Source organism: Nicotiana tomentosiformis, chromosome 12 (assembly GCF_000390325.3).
Source record: "Nicotiana tomentosiformis chromosome 12, ASM39032v3, whole genome shotgun sequence".
NCBI lineage: Eukaryota > Viridiplantae > Streptophyta > Magnoliopsida > Solanales > Solanaceae > Nicotiana > Nicotiana tomentosiformis.
In genome coordinates, this window is record NC_090823.1 from 39396160 (window position 1) to 39403373 (window position 7214).

Consider the following 7214-nt stretch of genomic DNA (forward strand, 5'->3'; position numbering starts at 1 on the left):
TCCGCTCTACCAACCAGAGCACTTTGTAAAGACTGCAACATCGCTTCGCCAAATTAGAGATTCCAAGTAGATCGTTACAAACCTAGTCGCCAACTTTTCCAATTGAAGGATGGTCCATTCAATTTTGTCACACGATCCACCAATCAACGACTGCAAATTAGTTATAATACTTCCATCATGGGGAGGTTCAAATTCATATACTTTCATCACGTGGAGATTTAAATTCAAAGTAAAATACTCTCATCGCGTGGAGATTCAAATTTGAAGTGGAATATTCCCAAAATTCAAAGTCGAATACTCACATCGCGGGGAGATTCAAATGCTCCATCAACTTCGGAACGGTATACAACCCAGCTAATATTCAAAGTCGAATTCAAACAGCCATCCCCGACATCCCAAACAATGTTCTATAGCTCGGAGACTTCAAATTCAAATATCCCATCGCCCAAAGATCCAAAATAATGGCAAGCCGGCAGACAACCATTGTTATTCCTTCACATTTATATTATATCCTAACGCATTGGCATTACAATAAATGGGTACGTGTGTATCTTTCTTTTGCAGGTTCAAACACTACAACGTGGAACTTACTCTAAGAAGCAAACCAGGTTACACCGCTATAAGGGATAACAGACTCATACGGGAGCCAAGGATCTAGCCTCCAACTCAATTCGATCAATAAAACTCCAAAATTGTCAAATCATTCAAGTCATATAATCAAGCTGCAATTCAGATGTCAGTAGATTCCATAATCTTTATGTATTGTGATATCGCCATAACACGATACTGGGACAATTTCTACAAGCGTAACTCTCTCCTATTTGTCATTCAGAACTATATGTGGCCTAATCCTCGTCAAGATCGAGGTATATAGGTGATTCAAAGCCAGAATTCGACCGTAATCTCATAACCCATGATCTTTCACAATTCCAAACACCACCCCGGCAATATATGCCTAAAGTCGGGATAAAATAGGTTATTAAGTCAATTTCTTTTCCCACAAACGCTTTCATTGTCTCCGGTAAAATAGGGGTTGCTCTGACGACCAATTTGACCCTCCACTTTTAAATTAATTTTTTTACACTTATTAATCAGCAATAAATGTAGCAGAGTATTTTTAAAATTAATAATACTTATTTTCTCAAAATATAGATGATATAATACATATAATAATAGTTAGTAATAATAAATCAATGGTAATTTAGTCGTAAATATTTATACATTATAATACTCCTACTACTTTAATTAATTAAGACAACTTTCATATTTTATAAACAAGTATTACCACTAATTTTATAATTTAGTCTCAAATTAGCTTTATCACTTTGATTAACCAAAATTAGTTTTTACAATTTAATAGATGAAGTGTTATTATTATTTTTGACAACTAATTAATTATAGTAATTAACTAATAATATATTAGATAATTATATTTTATTAGATTTCATTGGGATTAACTAAGTCTAATTAATTTAATTATAAAGGGGTTAAAAACATAAGTAGGCTACAATTGCAATTGTCCAGGATATAATTCAAATGCCTCCCAACCCGGTCTGGCCACCCATCCTCGTCCTAGTTGGCGATCTGCGCCACTTTCTTTAAGCCAATCATAGTGTGCCACATCACACATTTCCAATACTCACATATGAAATACAATGCATCTGGATCGTTGATCCAAATCGTCATTGATCCTCGATTAATCCTGACTTTCCTTTTATTTTTAAACCCTTCAGTGCTTCATCTCAACCGTTGGATCGAAAGGATCCAACAACCATCATTATTTCCCTACTAAATCTTTTATCCATTTTAAATCCGCAAAAATCCAAAGTCGTTGATCAACATTATACAACTACTCATCTCTCATCTCTCATTTTAACTAGGAGACAGACCCCTAAACCTAATTATTTCCACCCAGACCAGCAGCCTCTCTTTCCCTTTCCTCTCTATTTTCTCTTAACTCACAAACCCCATCAATCCCTAAACCTTGCAGAATCCGTGCAAGGTCACTCAAATCAACTAAAAATTTCTCTTGTCCCTTCCAATCGAGAATCCTGCCGGGTTCTTTCCCTTTTCATCACCACAATTTGAATCCCAATTACTCAAAACCGTAGACCTAACGATGCAAACTAGAATATCATCATTCCTTCCTCTGCGCGTTTAAATCAAAGCATGTTGTAAAGACCCAACCGGTCATTTTGAGTATTTGCATTCTGTTCAAATATTTGAAATCTTGATTAGCTTCATATGATGTATTATGACTTGTATGAATCATCTGTTTTGGTTTTCAGGTAATCCGGGATTGATTTGGAAGAATGATTCTCAACTAGGAAGCTTTAAATTGGAAGAATTCATCAAGATTTACTTTTATGTATTTGACCCCGGATCAGAGTTTTGATGGTGCTGTTAGGTCCGGATGGTGATTTTGTACTTCTACATATGCCCGAATATGCATTTGGTTATTTTTTGAAAGTCAAGGCATTAATTGGTGAAAGTTGGCAATTTAAAGTTTTAAAAAGTTTGAAGGTTTGATCGAGAGTTAACTATGATGATATCAGGTTCAGATTTTGGTTCAGGGAATTAGAATAGCTTCGTTATGTCATTTGAAACTTGTGTGCAAAATTTGAAGTCATTCTGAGTTGATTTGATATGGTTCGGGTCGAGTTTTGGAAGTTAAAAATTCGAAACTTCATAAAGTTTGATTTGAGGTCTCAAGTAGGTATGTGTTATGTTTTTGAACTTATTGGTATGTTTGGAAGGGGTCCCGAGGGGCTCGGGCATGCTTTGGATAATTTGGGGACCATGTTTTGGATTTATTGCATTGCTGAAGTTTCAGGTCTCTGATGTTACCGCATCTGCGTTGCATTGGCCGTAAATGTAGAGCCGCAGGTTCGACCATTAGTGGATGGGAGTGTATGTGTGATGTTGTTTCCACATCTGCGAGTCCGCAGATGTGATCTTGAGGGCGCAGAAGCGAGACAGCTGGGAGTTGAGCTTTGCCCATCTGCGATGTTATTTCTGCAAATGTGGCTCCACAGTTGCGGAAGTCTAGGTTGTGATGGTGACTCGCGGGTGCAAGATTTTACCGCAGAAGCATTAGTTGCAGATGTGACTTTATGGCCGCAAAAGCGGATTCGCTGGTAGTTCTATATATCCGAAGAGTTAGTTCATTTTATAACAACTTTCTACTCGATTTTAATTATATTCCATGATTCCATCTTCATTTTTGGTATTTTAATTATATTCCATGATTCCATCTTCATTTTTGGTAATTATTTTAATTTATAACTATATGCCTTGTTTTGCTATAATGCTTCTTTGATGTCATGTTTTCTCCATTTATGTGACTACGTGGGATATTATTCGAGTTAGAAATCATGCCTAGGCTACTTGTTCAATTATTTGAGACATGATAAGGCTATTTTCGCCATGTTGAGCTATTTGCCTTAGCCGAAGTCATACTATACAGTCATGATAGTTATATCCACATGTTATGTCTCAGTCTCTATGTATTGTAGATATGTTGTCTCGCAAGTTATTGGTGTCCATGTACGTGACACAAGTTTGAACTGTATTTGAGACATATTATGTTATCACGTGTTATGTAATTGGATTGTGTTTCTATGAGATGTCTTCATATTGAGACTCGAGCAGATTGATGTCTGATTTGGACCATAGATTCGTATTTATAAGGATATTTGGATCGGGTTGCACGCCGCAACAGTTATATTGATATTGAGGTGACGCCTATGCCAGGCCCAACAATGGGCTAAGTTGTCTTGATTTGAGGCTACGCGGGCACCGGGACCCACTATTTGGGCTAAGTAATTATGATCAAGGCTTGGGTAGGATCCGCCCCTCCGGAGTCTGACATGCTAGTAGTGGGCGCTGAAACAGTATTTCATATACGTGCTTTGATGATGGGCAGTTATACCAGGTACCCCTACAATGCTAAGTGTGTGTATTTGTTGGATCCATGGTAATGTTGTTGGGGGAATTTGAGCAGACACCTGGAGTGTGTTGTGTGTATTTGAGGAGTTCATTATGAAACTGATTACCTGACATGTACACTTGACATATAGGCATAGAGATGAACCTTCCTCATGCTAGACAGTGACACGATATCTGATTACTTGACATGTAGTTATAGAGATGCATTTTTTCTCATGCTAGATGACACTGTGACATTCATGATTTAACATGTAGGCATAGAGATGTATATTCCTCATGCTAGATGGTATATGGTAATTTATAACTTGGCATATATATTGACATGTAGGCATAGGGACGTACTTTTCTCATGCTAATTGGAAAAAAAGGAATCCTTATCTAGTGTTGTGAATTGGAAATACAGTTCCATTGATAAGCTCATGTTTAGTTGATTTTCAGTGGTAATATCTGGACTTGACTGTCATACCCGGGAAGCATGTCTACTTTTCCGTAATGTGAACGAGCTGAGCATAATATCTTTAGAGTTATTACTTTTACTGCCTACATTATATCATTATGAGTTAATATTGGCTATTGTGTTGGACTCTGACCATTTTTCGAGCTCTTCACTGCTTTCAACCTAAGGCTAGGTTTGTTACTTATTGAGTACATGGGGTCGGTTGTACTCATACTACACTTCTACACCTTGCATGCAGATTTTGGAGCTGATGTTGTTATGTATGGTGGGAGTTCTCATTGAAGATGTACATGTGTTCCGGTTATAAGTGCCACTTATTCTTAGTATCTTTAGATTTATAAATCTATTTATATATTTTCGAACAAATGATGTATTTATTTCATACCAACTTTGTAAATTTTAAGTCCTAGAAACTCATGACTTGTACCATCAATCCTTGGGATTTTGTATAGAAAGCTCAGTTATTTTATTTATTGATTCTTGTTATCCTATTTGAGTTGTGTTGTATATCATTTGGCTTACCTAGCAGGTTAGGTTAGGTGCCATCATGGCTAGCTGGATTTTGGATCCTGACACCAGCAAGCCATGAATCTTTGACCTCATCCTCGTGATTCTTTATCTAGATGTCAAACGCAGTGACCTCTGGACTTGGGCTTTGACCGATGGCCCTTTGCTCCTCAACGATCGATCTCTTCCATTTTCGTGCCAAGGTAATATTGATCCTGATTTCCCCCATGTTCTCATTCTTTTTCCCCCATGTTGCTATCATCATTACTCACTCGTCATTCCCCATTATCTTTTTGAATTCAAACGAAGCCCTAAGGCTTCAATGCTACTATAAATAGAGCTTTGGGTGATCTTACAAAACAGTGGAAAACACTGGCAACACTCATAAACATTGAAAGAACACATTCCTAAACTTATGAATTTTCTGTTGAAGTTCTTCTTTAATCTCTTTTTCTTTTATTCTTGTTCGAGTTTGATTACTGTAAGTTGGTTGTGAGTTTGGATTCTTAAATTGCTACAAATCATCTTTACTTAGTTTGCTGCTCCGAAGAATGTCACTGAACACTGCTTACCCCCCCCCCCCTCTTTTTATTTTTTGATAAGTTATGTATCTCTTTATTCTGATGCTTTTCTATTAATTATTTGCTATTATGCTTTTCATGGTGTTCATCAGTAAACATGCAACCTTCTTATTATGTTCTGCTCATATGTTACTCTTGTTTAAGTTAATAATGTTTCCTGAAGACTATGTTTACCCTTGTATTATTGTTAAATCAATATCTCGTGATTATATTTGAGTCTTTTCCTCATGCTTAAATAACTAAAATGACTCTTTGTAGTTGTCTTTATAAAAAATCATTAATTCTTCATGACTATTTGAACTCTACGATAATAATTGTGTGCAGCCTCTATTGTTGTATTGATTGAACACTTGTTGATTTCTATACTTTTGTCTATATTTATCAGGTTATTTCTGCTACTTAAGTAATGTTCATAGACTTTTACATGCCATTAGTTGAGAATCATGCTTAAAACACTGTGGTAACTAGTAAAGACCCTTATGCATGCATCATTATGCTTTGTCTCAACCTTTAATGCCATGGTGTTTTGGTCTAGTCTATTGACTGATTCTTATTGATGGTTCTGCTCATATTCTCATGTTAACCTGTTTTCCTAAATGACTCTAATTGGCAGTTTGTTTATTATACTGTGATGTTCTGCATAGTTATGATAAAATGATTCATGTGTGTCTATCATGACAACTGGAAATAAAAGCAATCATATGGTGAGCCTTATTGGTATAACTTGTTATTAAACTTTCCTACATGTCTAAATGGTCACTTACTGTGGTCTGTTTGCCCTGCTTTGACCAAATAAAAATGAATACCTTTATTTGTTATTTCATGGCTGTTTGACAACATTGTTTAGAAAGTACTCACTTATGAATTTGAGCATTGTTTGGTTTTGGTAAGTTGAAACCTGATAGATTGTGCATTGTAATGACTAAATACCATGTCCATTAGGTTTAAATGAAAACTAAAGCTAGCCTTCCTATTCATGTTAATATCCATGTTGCCCTAGCTGATTGGTACCCCTTTTGAATTCTGAGTAAGGTCATTAGCACAAGTGTTTAAAGAAATGAGGTCCTAACTATGTGCATGCTTGCTCAAAATTGTTCTGAAAATTGTTAAGATCTCTGTGACTTGCTCTAGTGATCTAAACCTATTTAAGAAGGTTCTGAAGTGTTGAACCTTCAGTGGAATTGACAAACAAGTACCTATGCCCATCTTTGTCGCTTACTGATGCTTTAGACTACTTAATGAGACATCCCTGAACGTGAAATTATAAGTAATGGAGTTTATCTACTAGTAGCACATAATCAGTTATCTATACTTTGAGACCTTGGATTGATTGTGTAACAGTAATGATTCTCATGAATGCTTTGTATATGTTGTGGTGGTTTAGAGCCACATTAGTGCCTTTGTTACCATCATAACTTTAATATCCACTTGTAGTGACCCGTTCTTGTATTTCAAGTTCTATTAAGAATATCTTAAGGTCAATATTGTGTTAAGTACTTAGCAGCTTATGGTTTAGTACTCTAATGATGATTGCAATGCTTAATATGGTTGTTTGATTTCAAGTTGTTGTTTCTGTGTGGCTGAACCTTTGAAAGGTCTTATGATAAACCTTTTATATTTGTTACTTTCATGGTCTATGTTAGTTGATCAACTGAGTTAACATTTGTTTATGCTTAAACCTTTGAGGAAGAGTAATGGTTAATGTTCAAGGGTATTTGGGT